Source organism: Mustela putorius, unplaced genomic scaffold, assembly GCF_011764305.1.
Source record: "Mustela putorius furo isolate JIRA1106 unplaced genomic scaffold, ASM1176430v1.1 tig00000580_pilon_pilon_pilon, whole genome shotgun sequence".
Lineage (NCBI taxonomy): Eukaryota > Metazoa > Chordata > Mammalia > Carnivora > Mustelidae > Mustela > Mustela putorius.
The window spans coordinates 10,913,852-10,935,998 of record NW_025421423.1 but is presented as its reverse complement, the minus strand read 5'-3'; the positions used below and the strand labels follow the sequence as shown (position 1 = coordinate 10,935,998).

The 22,147-nt window shown below is 43.6% G+C and overlaps 1 protein-coding gene across 15 annotated transcripts in view; it reads right to left on the bottom strand.

The window, feature by feature from the left end:
* The window catches only part of ZNF462 (zinc finger protein 462), a 144,806-nt gene that overhangs the window by 109,881 nt on the left and 12,778 nt on the right, over positions 1–22,147 (bottom strand). The gene's annotated exons all lie outside the window — the stretch shown is intronic.

Genomic DNA, 22,147 nt, shown 5'->3' with positions numbered 1-22,147 from the left:
CGCCGGCCCTGTTCCCTTTTAACCAGACTCCCCCATACCTATCCCACATGCCATCACTGCCATTACTTTCAAATCCAAGACAGCAGCAGTGACAGCAACAACCGGAGCTCGTTAGCGATCACAACAGGGGAGCAAAGAGACAGGAAAGTTTTACAAGATAAATGGAGAGGCAGCAATTTCTGAGGCCTCTCTTTTAAAAGGGGTGGGGATGGAGGGTGTGTACACAGGGAGTGGAAGTAGGAACTTGCACCTAGGTGCCCCATTAGGCCAATATTTTGCAAAACCAGGTGTGTGCAATTTGCTTATTAAAGTTCTCACCCTGGGGCAACTGACAAGACTCATCAGTCCTGGAAGACATGTGCTATGACCCCAAGGCAAGTTAAAGCACATCCGGAATATTTTAAGCAAGAAAGAGAATCTTTTTGTTAAAGTGAAAGGGGATCATTTTGCTAAAACAACTGACTGGGAGGAAAAGGAATTAAGAATGGTTTGTTCCCAGGTTTGTGTAGAACTGATACCATTATCTTCCAAAACAAAAGGCTCAAGGTTAGATGGAGGTTCCCCAAGGAGCGAGGGAAATGTTTTTATTGATGATTCTGTGGGTGGTGGCTCTTGTGAAGTGATCCAGCAGAGGCAACGGCTCCAAGGTGGGCCACCTCGCCTACTGGGTAGGAGGCCCATGGGTCGACACCCTTTTGAGCACCAAGATCCCTTCGAAATCTACATCACTTTTCTTCCGTATGGGCTACTGTGGTCGGGAGAGAGGGTAGATACGAAATGGCCAATGGGAACCACGGGCAGTGGCACTGCGCATGCTCAAAAGTCGCTGTCTGCGGCTGAAGATGCAAGAAAGATAAGAAGACCTTCAATTCTGTTTTCCAGACCAGCCAAGAGGGGCAAACAGCTGCACTGGCATGGGAAATTGCCAGAGTCTTTTCTGTATGTTACCAATGGCATTCATCTCATATGAGCCATGGACAGATTGTTCTACCTGTGAAACACATCTCCCTCCCCACCAAACACTGATCCTCTCCAGGGCAAAGTGTTATTAGTTCATACATACGGTAAGCAGGAGGCAGTTCTGGCAGTAGGTGCTCCAAATCCCGGACATTAACAAAATCACAGTGACAGAACCATCCTCGTGTGCCTAGTACCACGCCGGACAATCTCAAGTTCACAGCGCCCTTCAGATGGCTCGGCACCTTTACACCCCTTATGCGTCCTCACACCAGCTTATCTTTGGAAGCAGAGAGGGTTCCAAAATTATACCTTAAAGCGTATGAGCGTTCAGTGATGAGAAATGATAAGAAATTTATGACCAAAGCTTTTCCTTACATCATGTAAGGATAATCCAAAATGTCCTCTTCTAACCAGTTTCATCCTTTTAACTTTATGAAATCTATGGATTCTAGAGATCATGCCCTCTGTGAACTTTGTGATGAAAATTCATTTTTCTCATTAAAATAAAGAAAAGAGAGAAAGTATTAAAACAACAACAACACACAGGCACACCATGGGTTTGGCTTTGTTCCTCAAAACCCAGATGGGTTTTGTGCTCCTTAACAACTTATTTACCTGGGTTGAGCAAGTCCCTTAAATGTTCTTGGATTCCATTTCTCTGGCTATAAAATCAGATTAAATAAATAATCTCCAAGGTTCCTTCTAGTTTCAAAAATCACCTGTGCTGTAGCAGGTAGGAAACCTCCCAGGAAATATCTTGGAGCAGTGACGGTCACGATCAGGGTTCTAGCTCGGCTCCCTTCTACAGCCTGACTGCATTCATTAACTGTCAAGTTAATGAATTCTTTGAACCATCCACCCAAGGAAAGGATTTAGCAGATGGTCTAGGAGGTCCCACAAAGCATGTAGGCAATAAAGGCAAACTGTGGACAGCATGCAGAGCGGGCAAGAAGGTGGTAGTGGAACAGAGAGAGGAGCGACCCCTCACCAGTATCGAGGTGAGACCGTATGAACAATGCAGAAAGAGCTCTTGGGCTAGTTGATAAAAATCACCACCAACACCCAATCATTGGTTCTAACTGCTACCTAACAACTTAGTGACCTTGGATAAGTCACCTGGCTAAGCTGTTCTGCCTGAGAGTTGCCTCCTGACTGAATATCCTCTTCTTGGAAATATTTGGAAATAGGAAGACGTCATGAACACCAAGTGAGAAGGTGTTTTGGTGGAGCGTGAATCTATGATTTCAAAATACATAATTGTAAGGGACAAGAAGTATGGGGAAGTGCCACCGCCTATCATTTACCCTCTCCCGCCTACTGCAGCCCTCTCTGCTTGATCTCCACGCTCCTCTTCAACAAGCCTCGACAAGGCAGAGAATCCTCAAAGCGGAGCTCCGGGCAGTCTTCACCAATCAATCAAAACGGGCACAAGAAATACAAGCTCCTTGCCAACACTGTTCTAGTGGAGTAAGCATAGATGGCCAAGGCAGGAAACTGAAATTGCATTTCCCTAACTAACTTCTTAACGTTGTGGACTCTGACAAATCACTTTAGCCTTTCCAGAGATGCAAAATGAAGGGGCTGGGCAGGATGATTGAACAGATCCATCCCGGCTCGGGAATTCAGGTCTTTGAATAGAACCAGTAATCTTACGTCCAGGACAGATGGCAGTAGTCCTTTTGGACCCTCTCTTCTGGAGGGGGTTGTGTATGTGCATTTTGCTTTTTGGTGATTTTTTTTTTTTTTTTTTGAGTTGACGCTGCTGTGTACCCATGGATCAAGATTTAGAAAGTGCTCGCAGACTATGTCTGGCTCTTCAAGGCGGCACCCCAGCATTTTATTTATAAAACTGGGATTCAGTATCATTGCCAACATGCAGTGGCTTGAATCTTGAGGGCTGGATACCCTTGAGTCATTATCAACTTTTGAAATAGGCAGCACATTCACTCAGAGGAACAGAAAGACATTTTAAGCTTTAAAATAATTTTGGATTTATGTAAACACACTGGAGTCAGGAAAAGACAGAGAAAGTTTAAAGAGTGGTCTGGTGAGGTAGCAAGTTCAACGACCTGCCTACCACCCCACCCCCATTTTCCTTTTGTACTAAGTCACTCATGTTCAGTGAGTCCTTCTGTAGCTACCTCCTCTCCCAGAAGGCCAACAAACCAGCTTCGTGGGTATGGGTTACCTCCTAATTATTACTTAATAAAAATGCAATCTGTTCATCTGCCTTTTTATTCCAAATAGGCTTCACACAATTTCTAGGCCACGTTGGGCACACTCTACCTTCTCTTGGGGAAAACAAAAACCTCCGTCTATCTAGATGAGGAAACATCCAAAGAGCAAATCATTAGGAAAACTCATGACTCCCTGACATCCTCCCCTTCTCTTCAAGTGGTTCATGAGAGGGTAGGGGGAAGGGGCGGAGGGAGAAACTGGCAACACTTGTGAATCAGAGCACCAAGCAACAGATGTCCACCAACTCAACCTAAGTCCCATGTGCAGGACCGCTAATTCAAGTCGTCCTTGTTCTAAAGTTTCCATGTGAGCTCTCTACCAACTGTCCACAGGCTGACTCTAATGCCGACTTCTGCTGGGGCAGCTGGGGTGGGGCAGGATCACTTGCCTCTGTGATCTGAGTCACTTATTCAACATCTCAGGGTTAACCAAATCACATGTTCAGCTGCTTGCTTAAAGCCTTGGAGGCACTTCAACCTCTTAACTTGGGTAAGCATTAGAAGCCTAGCAGGTAGTGTCCAACTCCTCAAAATAACTTTGAAAAGACAATCTTCCATTCTTGGAGCTTCTAAGCATGCCAAGGGCATGACTACAAGTTCCTAGGCCCTGATCACTGTTTTCTGTTACCAAGAGATTACTATCAAGAAGAGAAGTTTCCTTGACTCTCTTCTTTCTACCCAATTGCTCCTTCTCTTCTACTCTCCCCAAACAACATTCTTCTCACTCCTTACAAAACCTTTCAAGCTCGAAGGCGGGGAGGGAGAAAGAACAGAGAGCCTTAGCGGTATCTATTCTGTACCACCCTCTTGAATGTGGTGCAGGGGTTTGTTTGTTTGTTTGTTTGTGTGTTTGTTTTTTGGTGATAGTAGCAGGGACAGTTGTTTTAGGGGACAGAGAACACCTAAAGAAATAATTGCCCTGCATTTTCTCAGGAAGCCAAAGCGTCTGGTCTGTCAAATTTTAAACAGGGTCATTTTCCTTTTTGTTGGGATGAATGCAGAAAGCATCCTTAAAAAGGTTATGTTGACCACACACATTGCTTTGAAGCAAAATCTTCTTCTTTCCAAGTCACTTCTTATCTCCTGGGGGCATTGTTTACTTAGCTGGTTCAGTCATTCATTCGTCCACTAACTGTGCCTTGAAGATCAAGTCACTATCAGGCACACTAGTAGACCCCAAATCAGGGTGATCCTGACGTCAAGGCCATCCTGATTCATAAATGGGTTATTGAACTGTGGCTCAGTACCAGAGCCAATAGCTTCAACCCAGGCCGGATGGGCAGCTTTATGGAGCAAGTCCACAGTCAACATGTGCATCTCTTTACTGTTAATAGGAGGGGAATTAAAAAAAACAAAAACAAAAACAAAAAAAACCCCAGCAGGAACAGCAGCGACTGGGGTGAATCAGTAGCAATTTCTTTGTGTGCACAAACCAACATAAGATAACCTTCTTGTTTCAGCCGGAGGTATGACTATGAAAAAATGCCATCCAATTTAACTGATGGAACGACAGATACTCTGCTAACACTGTCTCCATGGCAGGAGGGAGAGGACAGGGCAACGGAGGGTGGTGACGATGGTGGAGCAGAGTAAGTGGCATGCCACTAAGATGACATTTCCCAAACCCAAATCACTTTAGTATATGGTCCCTGTAAGGTGCCCTGGAGGTACTGACTTCCTGGGGAGGAAAAGACGAAAGCCTCTTCCATAGCTCAAATTATAAGCAGCTACAAATATCAAGTTCTGACAGCATCTCTTTTCCTTTTCCTACTTCCTGCATATGAGACATTAAAGCACAGTGGCTGCTTCCTCCTCCCTTGCCTGCCTAATGATACTGAATTCCCAAGACCAGTGGTTCCTAAATCAGGCTTCTAAGAATACACATTCTAGGGTCCCACCCTAGACCTGCTGAATCCCTCTCCTGTGGTGGGACCTAAAAATCTATTTTTAATAACCTCCTTTTTGTTTCCAAGTTCTCACAATGATACTGAACATCAGCCTGGTTAGGAATCATCATCCCCTACAATTACGGGGATTTTTATTAAAAAGAAAAAAAAAAAAGAATTTAAAAGGAACTGTCCACCCTGTCCCACCCCCACACACTTGTGGTTCCTCAAATGTTTTCTTTCTGTGCAGTGAAGAGAACACCTTCCTCTACCACCACCCAAATATCCAGCAATCAGCAGACTAGACCCACAGATTCTTCACATTCTGAAGCTGTTAAAACAAACACCGTGTGTCTGGTGCAACGTTTGCTCAGCAGCCCCCATGACTGTGTGGACTCTCCTATCCATCTACATGAACAGCCAAGGCTGCCCATTCCAGGTAGAATGACAAGTCAGTCAAAGAAGCCTCGGTCTTCGACTCTGGACTCTATCCAAACTCCAGACAAAAAGATTTACTAATCCCTTGTTGGCAATACAAAAATAATAATACCAAAACAAAATCACCTGCCATTAGCCCAATTTTATCTAAGCTTTCCTTGCAGCAGTGATTTTACTCAGGGTACTTCAACACCTAACTGGGTCTAGCAGGCGCGAGAAATGAGCTCACAATGCAGGCTACCTAGGTACCAGGTACGCTGGGAAAAGGCGACTCCTTGCAGTGCCCTAGGATGAAACAGGAGGACTCCAGTAAGAATTAGTAAACAGGACCGAGAAGAGAAAAAGTCTTTTCATTTTCCACCCGTACACTCTTCTGCCCTCACTGGGCCAGCATTAACATGGTCTCTGCTTCAGAAAGGCTTTGACTTTCCTGCTATTATCCTAGTCTTGCTTTAACACATACTTTATATTAGAATGCGTTCCAGGAAGCATATGGCAATAGAACTAGGTCAACCATTAACCAAATAACAGGAAACTGCTCTGCAGCGCACACCCTTCAAAAGCTTGCTTAATGAGCTGGCTCTTCAGAATATGTCCTTCAGTGAGGTTGGAACTAACAGGATCCGTGGGTTTCTTTAATACTGCAAGGTCACCTCATACCTAGAAGGCTTCTGCACATACTAGACTTTCAATGGTCTAAATCATTCCGCTGAAATGTTCAAGAACTAAAGTCAAAGGTTGGAGAAGCATGTTTTCTGAACCTGCTTGACCATCTTCAAAGAGCATGACTACTGTCCCAGTTCTATTGCCTCATTCTTTCAATTATGTTAAATTGACAGGAAATGCTCCATACTCATCTTTTCTTTCTCTAACATTTTTTTCCTATATTCCTTGAGGCTTCCATGCCACCCATTTACCCCATGAAAGACCTGCCACAATCCATATAGACTTATTAGGTCAAATAAAGTCTTGGAAAAAGATTTTTTTTTTTTCCCATATAAAACTACGAATGAGATTCCTCCAGAACTACTGACCTTAAGCTGTTGAGTATTCCTGAGTTTGACTTTTTCCTCTCCATGCGTCAGACTCAGTTCCATAAAATCGAATTTTACAGTGCCCCAAGGGGTCATTCACAATCAAACTAGTAAACCGTCATCCTCAACTTAGTATCCTTTCCCAAACCACCAATACCCAAACTCCCCTTGGCTTCTTTATCCTAGATGGCAATCTAGTTGTTCTTACTTCCAGAATGTATTTAATATGGATAGCAGAGTTGGGAGGTTTCCCTTGATTAAGAACTTACATCAACTCTCATTTTTAAATTAAAATGTCAGGGCCAAATCTCCATTTACTCAAGCTGAATGCTTTATACTAGTGATATCTAGAGTAGCAATCTTTGTTTAGAAGAAACTAAGAGATACGGTTCTGTCTTTTAAAAATCTAGGTGTATTTAAGGAACAGATACTTAAAAAAGCAGTATGACCTTTTAAAAAGTGTTGGATTTGGTTTACTGACCCAATACTTACTTATTAATGCAGTACCTCTACCCCAGGCACTGTGCAAGGCACCAGTTAAACAGATGAGAAGGAGAGAGCCTAAGCCTGCCTTTCTGTAGCTTCTAGTCAAGTTCTGTTCCGTAACTGATCTTGAGAAACTACTGGTTGGCCTTCCAAGTTGACTTGGCTAAATTTTAACTTTTTCCCTGAAAACAGTCAACAAGACTTCATGGAACACCAACATAAGAAATGGCACACTGGGCTAGAGGTCAGAGAAAAGAGGCTGTGAGGGTCATTGATTTATCTGTTGAGTTCTGGTCACCCAACTATCTCCCATCTGTGCTATTTTTGAGAAATATCAGATTTTTCTTTTAAAGAGGTTAGTTGTGCAACCATAATCAAAACAACAACAACAAAACAAAAATAGAACCTCATCTGAGGAATATAATAAATAATCTACTATAGAATGTTCAAGATAGTGCCAACAGAGGTTAAGGTACTTTTTTTCCTCCTTTACCAGATTTTAGAGTAATGTTTCATGAAGAAGCACAGTGGCTTTTAAAAGTCACCACACAGGGGTATCTGAATGGTAGAGTCAGTTGGGAGGCTGACACTTGGTTCCAGCTCAGGTCATGATCTCAGGGTCCGGGGATCGAGCCCCACATCAGGCTCTGTGATCAGGGGAGAGTCAACTTGGGATTCTCTTTCTGCCCCTCCCCCTGTCTCTGTCTCTCTCAAATAAATAAGTAAATAAATAAATCTTTTTATTTAAAAAGTAAATAAATAAATCAAAGTTACCATATAATAAAACATATTTTCTCCAGCCCGTAAGGCCAAGATGTTAAATGAAAGCATCAGTCCCACGCCCCCTTATGGGGATTTCATGTGGGCTCAAGTGTATTCTGACTCCTAATCAGATGGTCACTGTCAGCAGTGCTCTGCCTATAATAAGTGTTTTATGAAAACTTAAGGATGGGAGAAAAAGAAATTAGTATTTTTATGTGCTAATACATCAGGCTCCACACCAGAGACTTACATTCACAATCTCATTTATTCCCCATGTGAAGCTTACAAGGCAGATTTCTTTTTTCCCCAGATAAGAAAGTTGAAGATCAAAGATGAAATCATTCACTCAGGGTCATGCAGCTCCTCATTGGCTCTGAGGTCTCGGTTCTTTCTACTATACACCATGGCCCTCACTGCCAAGGTCTTCACAGACCTCCCAATGCTGATAGCAAATAGCTCCCCTTCCATGTGGTCTCTGCACTTGAGTCAAGTGCCCCTTCCTAGTATGAGAGCACACTGCTCCCAGCACAATCTCTGGGACCCTTGAAAGATGGTCCAGTGTTTCTCAGAGTGCCCAAACACTGATGAGGGAACAAGGTCAGGCCAGTCTCTGAGATACAAAGCAAGATGAACTCAGCGGGTCCTCTTGCCAATTGCCCTCACCCTTACTCATCTGCTGGAGCGTGCCAAGGCCTGCCTGGAATGACGCAGAAAAGGGTCACCATGGGTGATCCTATACCCCCCTTCTAATTGCTACAAAACAAAAGCGCAGGACTGAGACAGCCGGCCTCCTTGAAAACCCACCAAGGCTGTTTCATAGGAATCAAAACTCTAACAGAAACTATTTGCATCCATCAACCTCAGAGCTAAACCCAGGAGTAGAAGAAGAAAGCAGGTCTAAAGGTAAAAGGACTAGGAGTCCGTGGACCCAATCTGCCCTGGAGGTCCAACTCCTTACAGTGCCCGCTGGTTGTTCCTTTTTTAACTCACACGGGAGCCAAAATGTTTTATTTGCCCTCTGCGAGGTTCTGACTACAAACATGTTTCAATTGAGGGATACAGATGAAGATCGCAGTGATCAAAGGCCCAACTGCAAGCCATTGATAAAACCACGGTCTACTTCAGCAGCCCCACAGAACCATCCCCAGAAAGGCAGGGCTACTGAGAGGCAGAGTTACTTAACATAAACAAACAGCAAGTCCCCACTTGGGTGAGGAGATGCGGCTAATTTTAGATGACTGTTCCCTATCTGAAGAAATGGAGCCTGGACTTCTCGCCGGTTGAGTGCGGCCCTCATGCCAACGTCTAACCGACTCCACCTCAAAATTTCCTCAACGATGAAAAACGGGCGGTCGGGAAGCTGAAAGAAGGAATTCATTCCTGCGCTGTGAGGTCTCCACAGACAAAAGTGTCCAGTCTGCTCCAGCCCCAGGCTGCCGAGGCACTACCATCGGTTGATGTTGAGAAGATTCCAACATTTAGGGACATCGGATGACCATCGGGCCGCCCTGTGCTGCATCTGTCGATCAGCGTCTGAGCGAAGTGTTCGTTCTGGAGAGGCTGTGGAAATCCCTCCAGAGCAGGCAGAACTGGAGAGGGCTCTTGGTTATGAAGCGCAGCTCCGCCGATCCCATTCCTAGGAAGGATCTGGAACACTCCATGCCTTGAATGCGTACGGAATGTTGCCTCCCAGATTAGAAACGAGTTGGATACTATGTTCTGCTGATACACGAATCTACTTTTCTGAGACCCGGTGAGTTGCTCGCTCTCGCTCTCTCTCTCTCTCTCTCTCCTCTCTGTCTCTCACTCTCTCCCTTGAAGGCAGCTGTGACGTCCACTGAATGTCCAGCCAAGTGTACTTGTGAACATCCTCCTGTCTCATGCCAGTGAGAGGACCCAGTTCCAGACCGGTGGCTTGATGTCCTTGCTCATCAGCTTTCAGGTTGAACTGGGGAAAAACAGTCTATCCTTCAAACTGTAGAAGCTTTCTTTCCAGGGGAACTAGACGGTCCTGATGGCTCTCTCCAGTTACCCGGCAATTATGTAATTGCTAAGCTCCTGCAGAATCTCTGGGACCATTCTGCGGGCTTCCACGGACTCCAGCTGCAGCCCAGTGTTCTGGGATGATTGCAGCCTTTGAAGGGACGTGAACGGACGGCCGGTCTCAAATCCGAGCACAAAGGGCTGGACAATGGGATTCCATCTCCAGCACAAAGATGCTCCTGCCTAACGAGGCCCTTTCTCCTCCTCCCAGGCTGTGCAGCTAACTCTTGCCTTCGCCCGCCCTCCATGTGTGTGGAATGTGGTTCACTCTGTTTATGCTGACAGGTTCCAAAAGAGGCAGAAAATCAGCTGAAGTTTTGCCATGGGCCCTGCACAAGGTAATCATTTAACACATAATGTGAAAGCTCCAGAAGAGGACAAGATGCAAGGGGGTGGGAAGCATCTCTCCAGGCTTCCTGCACTGGCATGAAATGAGTGCTTCCCTTCCTTCTGCCAGCTCCAATCCTTCATGTTGACATTACACATCCTGTACTGGAGATCCACCCCCATGCTGCCGCTTGCCCAGCTGAATTATCTCCTGCGTCACAGCGGTGCTAACGGAGCTGCTGGCTCGGCAGACCTGAAAAAGCACCGTTTCAACGCTTCCCGCATTCAGCAACTGGACACGGGACCAGGGCGTCGGTGCTGCCTCGTGGGCCCTCCCGGCAGCCGCGCAGGACTCGACCTAACCTTCTGCTAACCAGATGGTCTGCTGGCCTCTTGGGACCCAACCATTAAACTTTACTTTATTAAATTCTATCAAAATGTGGGGACAGTTTACAGCAGCGTGTCTGGTTCCTCTCCAACAGGGTTGCTAAGATGAAAATGACCTAAAAATATCTGGAAACTCTACTTCACACCAACAGAGAACAAGATATTTTGGAGTAAATATTTAAATGATCTGCCAGATTACGTACCCCAGCAGCACTGACTACACGGTTAGCAAATGATATTGTAAACATATACACACAAAGACTCAGAAATGCAGGCATCTAAACAAGAATCCATTTCCCACTGGCTAAAGCCACAGTTCACCAGCCCTTGACTCCAACCTATTTAAATGTGGGGAAGGACACCATCTCCATCATAATCATTTCAATTACCAAAACAAAGAGCTGAACACCACCGAGAGAGGGAAGGTCTCACAACCCCCTGGGTTCAACCACCCAGGGGGAGAAGGCACATGCCAAGGGTACTCAAAAGGTGCTCAATAAATGTTTGATGGCCAGAGAGATGGACCTGCACACGTTTCTGAAATACAAGAGCATCCATAAAACACGCTGTAGGATAGTGAAGACTCTACATTCTTTCCAACTCTACATCATCCCACAACTGCTAACTAGGCGTGCAAAGCCAGGCGGAGGACAAATGGCAAGAGCAAGCCATCTGCACGAGAGGCACTGGATGGCTACTAACTGCAAATGAACTGCAGAGGTGGCCGTCTTTTGGGTACCTGGAAGGGTGCTGGGCGCTTTACATACATTATGCCTCTTAGCCGTGTCGTCACAGACAGAATTCCATGTTAAAGATAAGCTGGAGGCTCCCAGCCAATTAAGAGCCTGACCCAAGTTAAACCAATCATTATTCTACTACTTGCTAGCCACGGAAAAGTACCGATCTTGTAACTTGTAAAGAACCCAACACGTATGACCGTGGCATTCCCCAATACACCCCTGACCAAAAAAATCTCCAGGAAGTTGGAGAAATCTTCCCCCTCCCAGCTTTTCAGGCATCCTAAGTCCTGGTTTCAGCTCCTCCTGTTTCTCCCCATACGTCTTATTTTACTGAGGGTATGCCCCACGATTAGAACCAGCTACACGGTCACCTCCTTAGTCTTGGGGTCTCCCCTGGGCGACCCAAATCTCTCACTTGAGATCAGCCTAGAGATCCGAACACAGCAAAATAAATGCATGGTCTCTTCTCTCCTAGAGAATCTCTGGACACAATTTTAAAGCGGCAACCGTAAATTCTTTATAATTAAAAAAAAAAAAAAAAAGTACATTGACATCCTTGTCTCTCTGGAAGTTCTTGAAATGTAAAAATTTCCAAAGAAGATAAATAAATAAATCATCAAGGGTAACTACTTTTAAAGGGGGAAAAGTCCCTATACTGTTTTACCGAAGAACCACTCAGAGGTTCTTCATTTCTGCCCTGGCCACCACCAACCACCACGCTGTCACCATGGAGGCCATCAATAAATGTTCTTCTAACTTGGAGCAAACAAGGTTAGGTAAGTCTCATTAGGCTACCTACCCTTCTACACTCTGAAATACCATCTACCCTTATGGCACTCTAAAATTAGCCTCCTTAACCCTGAGATCTCAAAGCATCTGATATTACAGCATATTAAGAAGACCAAGTAGACATGGGCTTTCAAAATAAACACATGCACAGAGAAGACCAAAGCAATTCTAGGCAAGGCCACCAGCCTGTTCTCGAACTAGCTCAGAGCTATCCACATGAGTGGGGCTGCAAGAGAGGCATCCGTAGCTCAATTTTCATCGCAATGAACTCTGTGTTCTCGAAAAGACAAATCATGTTTTTGCCAGAATGATGCCAAGCTATAGGACAGTAATAGCATCTTGCTTCCAAAATGCTCAAGAAGTTCTTGATTAAAAATTGTCCCCCCACAACATTCCAGGGAATAGATCTCTACAAGGTTAAGAGAGGTGAGGCTTTGTCACCATGAAAATACACCACTCCGAGAGGCCAAGGGGTCATCTTCAGGTAGCTTACGAATCCCTCCTGAGCACCCACACACGAATGCGGAGCACGGCGGGGCCCACAGTCGGGCAGAGCAGAGGTTTACAGTCTGGGAAATCTCCCTCTGACCACGCAACAGCGGTGGGGACCATTCATCAATTAGGGCAGACATGGCACAAACTTAATCAGGCGGGACTCAAAACACGGAGTTTAAGACCAAGGACAAAACAATTCACATCTGGCAAAGCCCTGGGAGACCTCTACCCCAGTTTCTCTATCAGTGAGGAAGGAGGAAATGATCATTTTTCAAGTGCCCATTATGAACCAGGACCCCTATACCCATAACTCGTAGTCCTTATGTCAGTTCTACAGATTCAATTATCATCTCCCTTTTATTGGGTAGGAAATCACGGGAACAGAGAGGTTAAGTGACTTACTCAAGGTCACACAGCGAGGAAGGGAAAGAAACAAATTTCATCCCGTGCTCATGCAGTCCCATGGAGTTTGCTCTATATACTACACACCACTCTCTTAATGAAGACTCCTCCACAGAGAACTGCATTTCTGCAAAATTTGCGTTCCTGATGTTTCAGCAAAAAATAAGCACCTTCTCCCAGAGATAATATACACATACATGTTTACATATTTAGATATATGTACATATGTATATGTACATGTACACACACACACCTATATATAGTAACCAAATTCCTAGTTGTTCACAGTTCAACGGCACTGAAGTTTAGCCCGTGTGCAAATTTTAAGTCCATTATTTTTTCATATAACTGAATGTCAGAAAGGGAAAGCTGCCAAGTGACAATCTGGCCCCAGTGATTCACGGTGTCACACTGACATACCCACTTCTGATACAGGTTGTTGTTTGCATTTCCTAGAAATCCCTGCCTTCACTGGGGCGATAAACAGTAAACAATGTCCACAGCAACGACAGATTCTTTTTCTACCAGAATACCCTACTGGCAAATGTCATGAATTTGGGGGATAAAAGGGTGTGGTTAATATAAAGTTAAAAATTCTCCCTCTGTTCTCAGACCCTAATGATCACATTGATAAGACAGTACCTCAAACACAGATGGACACTTTTTCACTTCAGGACTATGCCTTATAAAAGAAAGGCTCTGTTCAAATGAATCACATTAAATCTACTGAACAGATCTCAAGGGCTGGAAAAAAAAAATCTAGCCCAATTTGGATTTTTATGTTTCAGGATTCCTATTTGCTGATTTATTAATGCTTTGCTTTTTCTTTTACTCATATTTGACTCTTAAAAACTTCAGTATTTTTCTGTAGCCATCAACACTAGTGACACAATATGTACATGGTCACAGACAAAATAATGTTACCACTGATCTTTCTGCTAAAAATCCTAAAAGATGATGAGAAGGTGGCAAGTAGGGGGGAAAGGAACAGAGAAGAACACCCTGGGAACACTGGAAATTCACTGTTCAGTAGCTGCTTCAAATAAGATCGCTAACACTTACCTGTGCTGGGGTCAATTTTGATAATTGTAGTTGACGTCTAGAAACGGGGTTATGAATATAATTATCATGAAGCAGCAATTGGGCAATCACAACCTAATTAAGCCCACTGACTAGATTATCTTGTTTTTTTCCCCTAATAACCACATAACATTTAACACTTGCTAATTTCAGGACCTATGGGTGATGTTCCTTCATTATTAACAAGCTACAGCCACTGGTCAGAGAAAGAATGGTTGAGGTACTCAAAACACTTGAGACGACCAAGGAGTTGGGAGGAATGTCAGGGACAGCTGACATCTGTTCTTTAAAACCACGTCACTTCTCAGTCCCCCAGCCCCCAAAATTACTAATCAGAGGCAAAACCACAGGAGAAGATGGAATGCATGATTGAGAACTTCCACTCAAGTGGAAGGAAGGATACAATTCTGCTTTCCTGAATGCATACCATTTTATGTGATCTCCACAATGTGCGTTTTCACATTACAGTGGAATCTGCCTTTGAAGAGGCTCTTTTCTTTTGTTTTCAGGATAATGGGAGATTCCACCACCAGGCCTAAATACCTAAGACGTTCTACAGTTACCTCCTTGGACATGCTCCAAGGGTCCGTCCCTCTGCCACCCTGCCTCTCACGTGGCTTGTATTCTCAAATTCAAAGTCCTAGTCCCAACTGGATGTCACTGCTCCCACAAAGATATGTTGGCTCAATTCACCTGCACTTTCTGCAAAGCTCCTGAGGGTAACTTGGGTAGCTGTCTCCTAATGGAGGAACAATAGGGAACCACGTTAAGAACGGGTCTTTATGAGACCAGCTGGTTTGAGGGAGTATCATAGAAGGCTGAGGGCTACTGATTAGGGTCCCAGTAGAGGCTACCTAAGGCTTTTAAATCAGAAATTCCACCTGGAGAACCACACGCTTTGGTATATCTCAGTGTTATTCTCTTCCACTATGTATTATTTTTTCTGACCTTTTTTCCCCTCCAGTGAAGGGCCTTTATCTAAGAAAACAATGGTTTTGATTAAGTTTGGTAGATGATAGGGATGGCAGGCTTAAAAAAAAAAATGGGTGGCCCCGCGGCTTCCTCAGGACACTTTACAGACAGGGACACATGCTTATCCTCCTACACAGATTCTGGCTGGGAACAGATCACCTGAACAGATCCGTAGCAAAGTTAAGATTTTATAAAACCACGACTGGTTGTTTTGAGGTTAAAGAGTCTGCTCAGCAATTAATGCCCCAACTGCCTGTCTTACAGTAAAGCTACTGTCCTGGGTATCTTCAGGATATTTGGACCTGCTCCATCTCCCTTAGCACAGCTTGTTACTCTATTAAGGGCATTTGTGGTCATCCATGAACAGCAGCTCCCTTACTGTACTGTGATGTTTCAGGGAGAGGCAAATAAAATCCAAACATTCATCATGTCTCTGTGATCTAAATAGAGCACAGGGTGATCACTAAAAGGCGTGGGGGACATTAGCACCCATGCTTTGAAGAGTATCTGTGCTATTTTCCAAAAGTGACCATTAGTGGAACTACTTTTCAAATACGGCCATGTGGCTTTTGGAAACACGTCTCGTGCTTACAGTAAACCAGAGCCAATAGGGGACACTGAGACTTTCAACAGGAGCCCCAAGAAAAAAAAAAAAAAGTAAGACACCTTCTTTACTTTAAAAAAAGAAAGAAAGAAAAAAGTCACACAGTGTATCTTTCTGCTGTAACAGGTAGGTGTTCCTTTTTAAATATCCGCATGTAAAACTACAATTCTGAGCTTCGCACAGTACAATTTAAAAAATATTTATTCTCTAAATTTCCTCATACATGGTCTCTTGCTGTTTTTCACCATCTCCTCTATAACTCAGAAGAACAAAAACAGAGTACTCTTTAGTTAAACACATTTTGTCAAGCTATTACAATAAGTTATATCTCTCATATCAACTAATATATTACAATTAATTTTCCATTATGCTCAAATTTCCCTTCTAGAACACCAGGATATACTACTGGCGTAAGCAACTGCAAGAGATAAACCATCACGATTATAAGCTATTAGCATACTAATTAATAACAGAGGCCAGCTCCCACCAGCTGAGGGCCAGGAGTACCCCGTGTGTGAATCCTGGATCCCCATTTGCCATCTCCACAACCTTGGGTAAATGACTTTACCTCCCCAAACCTCAGTCTTCTCTACCATAAGAACAGTCCCGGGTTCAGATTAAACGTTAAGCAAATGCTCCCTAGCATTAGTAATAACTCTGAGTCTCTCCAGGAGGAGAAAGAGCATTTTGTGGAAGGTCTGTGGGATATGCCTATTATAGAAGAGTTAGCAGCATTTTTTTTTAATGAAGCCAGTATCAGAAGGGATCATATTTAGTTGACAGCAGAAGGGGGAGAAGTCCTGGCAGCTGAACTCTGACATTTAGCTCAAAATGGTCTCTTCCATGTGGCAACCCTCCCCAGGTATCAATACTCGGGACCAATTACCAGAAGACCATACAAGAAACCATTAAAGAGGAAAAGTTTCTGGGTGAGAAGTACTTGGTATTGAAATCCTTACGTACTTTCTAGCTGGCATCCATTTCTGGGCATCTTCGGGCTATAGCCCGAAGGTCCCCTAGACCAGGCCCCATCTGGGTTGAGTGACTGATACGCAATTACTGACTAATTGGTCACAACACAGAGGGATGACATGACTAGGGATTAGAATGGCTAACCATTTTGGGCCACAAAGGCCTTATTTTGGCTTTTTAGATGCCAGGATCGGATTGACAGACCAGCCTGTGACTCCTGCCTCCAGTGACTGGCTTAATCCCAAAGCGGACTCCAGGTAGCCGCCACGGTCCACTCCTTTCCCCTAGGAGAGAAGCGTGTCTTTGTTCTTCCTTCATTCCTTCTAACACCCGCAGCCTAGGTAGAGAAGCTCTACGGAGAAGTGGAGAGAGGACTATCAAGCTGCCGCCCATTAATAATGCAGCGATTTTCTGCTGTGCTAGATTCTTTACTTCGCTCATTGTCCAGACCTAGGCCTACTTAACCAGTTCCTTCAAGTATCCCTCTGTCCTCTATCAGAAAAGCCAGTCTGTAACTGGCCTGAAGTCACATAAATGGTCTTCCAAGCTCAGGTTTTTTTTTTTTTTCCCCCTTACAGGGTAGCATTGACCAAAGACTGTGGGTCTGAGCACTGGTCTTCATTTCTCACGTGCAATAGGTTCCAAATTACCAGGGCTTTTCTCACTTACTTTATTGCTTTCTTAAAAGCACCGCCTTTCTTCTTCCTGTTGGCTCTTCCAAGTGGATAGACCTCTTCCACTTGGGACTCGCCCATCACTCCCCTGCCTCTCTTCGCTTTTCCGTGTCTCATCCCAGCCGGCTCTCCTTCCCAACAAATTTCCACCATATAATTATGGCAATGCTTTAGCCAACTTTTCTGTTAGCTTAACAACCTCTGTCTATTTCCTACTTGTGCTGATGCTACTGTTTGCTTTTCTGCCCGGCTAATCCGTGTATCCTTTCAAGGCCTAACTTCCCCTACCATGATAGCAGCTGGAGTTCTAATTCACAGGTGCCTTCCAAAGCTTTTCATTAGCAATAGAAACGAGAGGGTTTAGAAACCCATTTCTTAATCTGCAGGTGAGTACTGGCACCTTCGTGCAGCAAACATCTTTCAAGTATCCCACATTGTGCTACCGCACAATTATTTTCTGAGTGATAAGGACAATGTTATAGGCACATTTGTAGTGTCAAAAGGGAGACTGTTCCTTCAGAGGAAATCAGCCCCCGCCCCGCTTCTGGCATTTCCCAGCTCAATAGACAAGCAAGTACTCAACTGACATGAGCAAAACTGAATATGACAACTCTACCTTCTTAAATCTGAACAGGGAAGAGGGAAACTCCAAAATTTGAAGGCCTTAGCTCCTGTTCTGGTTCAACTGGCCAGATGAGGGCTTAGGGAGCGAGACTAGCCTTCCCCAGCTGGGCTCTGTGGCAGATAAGCCTCTCCACAAATCCTAGGCTTAATTACTTCTGACACAGTTGTCTCGCCTGGGCCTCCAGCTCCTTTTGTGCTCCAACCAATCTGAATCCAAAGGTGTAAGTCTTTGCTTACTCATCTTGGACAAATGCTTAATTTCCTACGAAGTGATCCTTAAAACATTTGAATCAGGATCTACTGGTCCCTACTAGAACTTTCCCCATCTTTCCTCGCGTGGTCTTTGTTAAAAGTCTACTCAAAAGCCTGGCAAATCCTTCTCTGAATCAAGCCGTCTTCATCTTCAAGGATTTATTTTTTGAACAAATAAGTACCTACCAACCTTCCCTTCGCCCCCAAGAGCAGGCTGTGTTCTCTGAATGAAGTTGGGGCTAAGGTGTGGACAGGCACAGCAGAAGTATTTTATTAATATCCAGAAGCAACATGCAGGCAACTGAACAAGCAAACACATGAAAGCAAGGAAATCAATATCAAAATACCCATGACCTGGCACAAAAAGAAATCTTCCCTCCAAGAATAACTCTTGAAAAAAATGTCTCCAGCTAGGAATTAGGCAAGAACGCTTTGAAGATACCACGTAATCTGCTCAACCAGGATTAAAAGACAATGCATTTGTAGGTGACCATACTCACACCCTCTCTACCCTGCCTCTTGTCTTTCCGGAGACCTGAAAAAACCAACCTGGAGTAGAAGCCACATATCCAAAGGCTAAAAAGCTTATGTATTATGCTTCAACCGATAAGGGCAGGAGCCCTTAGAAAGTAGACAAATTTGATGATATTTCTAAACAGAAAATGGAAATCCAAAGCACTTCAATTGACTTTCTATTTATCAGTGTGTGCAGTTCTCCAGAGACAAAGTTCAAGGGGACAAAAGATTCAGAAGAGCTTCCTAGTAAACTGCAAATACAATCTGAATTCATAAAAATCCATTTCCCCTCACTTAGAAACTTCTCTCCCCAGGTCTTCTAAATCCAGGTTCAATTTGGGATTATTCAATTTGGGATTATCTTTTCTCCAATGCCCCCACCCCCCAACCCCAACTTTTTTTTTCTTCCTTCAGTACTGGCATGCAAACCATGCTGTTTTAACTTCTTTCCTGTTCTCCCAGTTCTTCTGGAACATTTTATTTTCGACAGTCAACTCATTTGGAGGAGTGCCACACTGAGGTTCAACTGTTTATAGCGTTAACTGTGTTTCTGCCAGAAGTCCACATCCAGCACTACCTTCTCCAGGCTGCCTCCTGGATTAAGAATTTATGCTTTAGTTTGGAAGAAGCTTAGAAAATGTGGAAACTTCCAAACACCACTCTTCCTTTTATACAAAATGACTTTCACTTGTCCAAGAGGAATCAGAAATGGAACCCACTGCACCCTTCCCAAAGTACTGTCTCTCTAGCTCTCTCTGGTTAAATGTTTCCCATGTTGTTAAAAATTCACTTCAAGGATGACTTCATGACTTCATTGGGGAAAGGTAAATAACTAGCCATTGGTCTGCAAGAGAGAATGGGGCTCCAAGAAGATGGCACATTTTTGGATGAGTCTGGAATACTGGAAAATCACCAGCAATTGTTTTCGAATGGATTTCTATCCCTTGGCCATTCATCAGTATTACAAAATGGCATCTCTGAGAGAAGCCAATTTAAATCCATACCATGTTGCAAAACAGATCCTCTGAGTCCAATTGTGGGCACTTACTTTGGTAAGTTGCAAGAGACCCAGACAAACCTCCAAAGAAGGGCATCTGAAAAGGACTCCCAAGCCCTCCCTGAATGACAAACTGTACAAGAGATTAGGCCAATCGAAAGAAAAGCACAGTCTCAAACCCACTAGCTACAACTTGACTGAAAGTCCCATGAACAAAATTGGCCTCTAGAGGGTATCACTTCTGTGAATGAAACCATGCTCAGCCCCAACATGGTAAATTCAACTAACAAAAACCAATACTCCTGCCCCACTGGTGTTTGATTACAGAGTTTCTCAGAGAGGCTTGGACTCTGGAGAGGAGAGCTGGTGTTTCACAAACCGCTACAATCAGAGGCACTGGGGTGGTGGAAAGGGCACTGGGTTGGGAGTCAGCCGACCTGAGTGCTAGGCCTGGCTTCGTTACAACTGAACCTTCTGACCTTGGGCAAGTCACTGCCTGTCTCCTTGCCAGTTTCCTCTTCAATAAAACGCCGGGGGAAGGGGAGATCTGAAGTAGATGATCTCTCCAAGGCATAAAACGACTAGCTTCCCAATCACAAGTTCTTGGAGTCACCATTTACAGTATACACATTAGTCAACTTTTTAGTGATTTTTATATTCATTTCTACTTAAGGAAGTAACATCTTTGTCCCTCACCCCAAAACTTCAGCTTAATCTGGGTGCTCCCTGGAGTTCTTCAATATTACAATAAATGCCTCTTTTCTTTTCCTTTCTTATTTTTTTTAAGCAACCTTCCCCAAACTAAGGCTTGTGCTATTAAAAGAGCTCAGAACTTCCCATTTCCTTGCTAGGGCTAAAATTAAACTGTCCATTCCTTAGGGCCCAACATAACATCTGCCAGATGTCTTGGCATATCACACAAGAGGAATTTTCTTCTAGCATTATCTACTCTCCTCTGTTTTCTCATAATCAATTAATAGGTCACCAACACCCAGCTAATGTTTCTCTCAAAGCCACTAACTTCATAACTATGTGAACCTCAAAAGGTAATTAATTGTCCAGCCCCTATCTCCCCCAACACACAGAGGCTGACTCCCCACCCCCCGCCAGTTTGCTGGATTGTAATGATAGAGCCTGGAAATATTTTCCTACACTTCTTTTGAATTTCCTTCATTTCTACATACCAATCAGCCAATCATATATTCATGCCCTATCCTTTGCAATCTGAGTTCATTATTTATATATTTCTTAATTTGTGAGTGTGGCATTGCGCAATAGCACCCCTGTTCTCCAGTTTTCAACTTGAAACATTCAATACAGCTTTGTCAATGCTCTGTCCCATGAGGCCGTGAGCACTAAGTCTGATAAAGGCATACAGCACAAAGATGATGAGTAAGGTTACCTTAACTAAGAACTTGCAACGCAAGTTCTCAAGACACAAGAACTCAAGACACAAGAACTCAAGACAGACTAGACCCTATTAAAGTAAATCATACAGAAAGCGGAACTCTTCCCGAGACAATTTTACCATTCTTTTCTTTCAGGAAAACTGACCACAAATGCTCTAAAGTCCATTAGTGGAGTTGGATTTCTTTTCTCCTACTATCTTCCAGAAGACTCATTAGAAAGAAAGAATATACACACAGACACACACGTGTGTGTATACATGTGTGTACATATATATCTTTTTTTTCTATCTTAAAAGTTGTTTCCAATTCCAAGGAGTATGGAAAAAAAAAAAAAACCAAGTCCTCAGGGAATGTGGTCAATAAATTAGATGGACATAAATCTCATATGAGAAATAGGGGATACAAAGATCTAACAAGAATCTTTTCTATGGCAACATGCCTCATAGCTCACATATATTTCTCTAGAATGATTTCTCTTTGTGATATATTAGAGCTAAGGAAAAAATTTGCATAACGAGCCTCATCAACCTGATGTCTTGAAAACAAAACAAAACAAAATCTCTGAGCCTTGACATCAAATGAAAATGTTCAATTTGACTGACACTCTTTGTATTTCGCTCATAGCACACTATCCAAAATACGTGTCCCATTTCTAATGTGTACGTTTGGAAAAATGCAAGAATCCCCATCTTTAACATTAAGTGCTTCCCATGTGGATGAAGGGCATCAGAGATGAACATCTCTTAGGTAACCAGTTAGAACATACTCTCAAACTCCAAAATGCCTCTTAGGTAACTAATTTTTTCCTTCTAGGAAAGCTCAACTCTAAGACTGTCTATAAAGACACCAAAACATTTGGTCACAAAGTAAAATATGTGGTGAGTCAAACACTGGACCAGCAACCAGTTTTGTCAGATTTTTTTTTTTCCCACTGAAATAAGTAATTAACCAGTTGTCCTGGTATCAACAACAACAACAAAGATATCATGGAAGTTTGCTTCAAGATCAACCTATAATGTATTTGTGTTTACATACATAAATATGGCTAATTAGATGCAAAA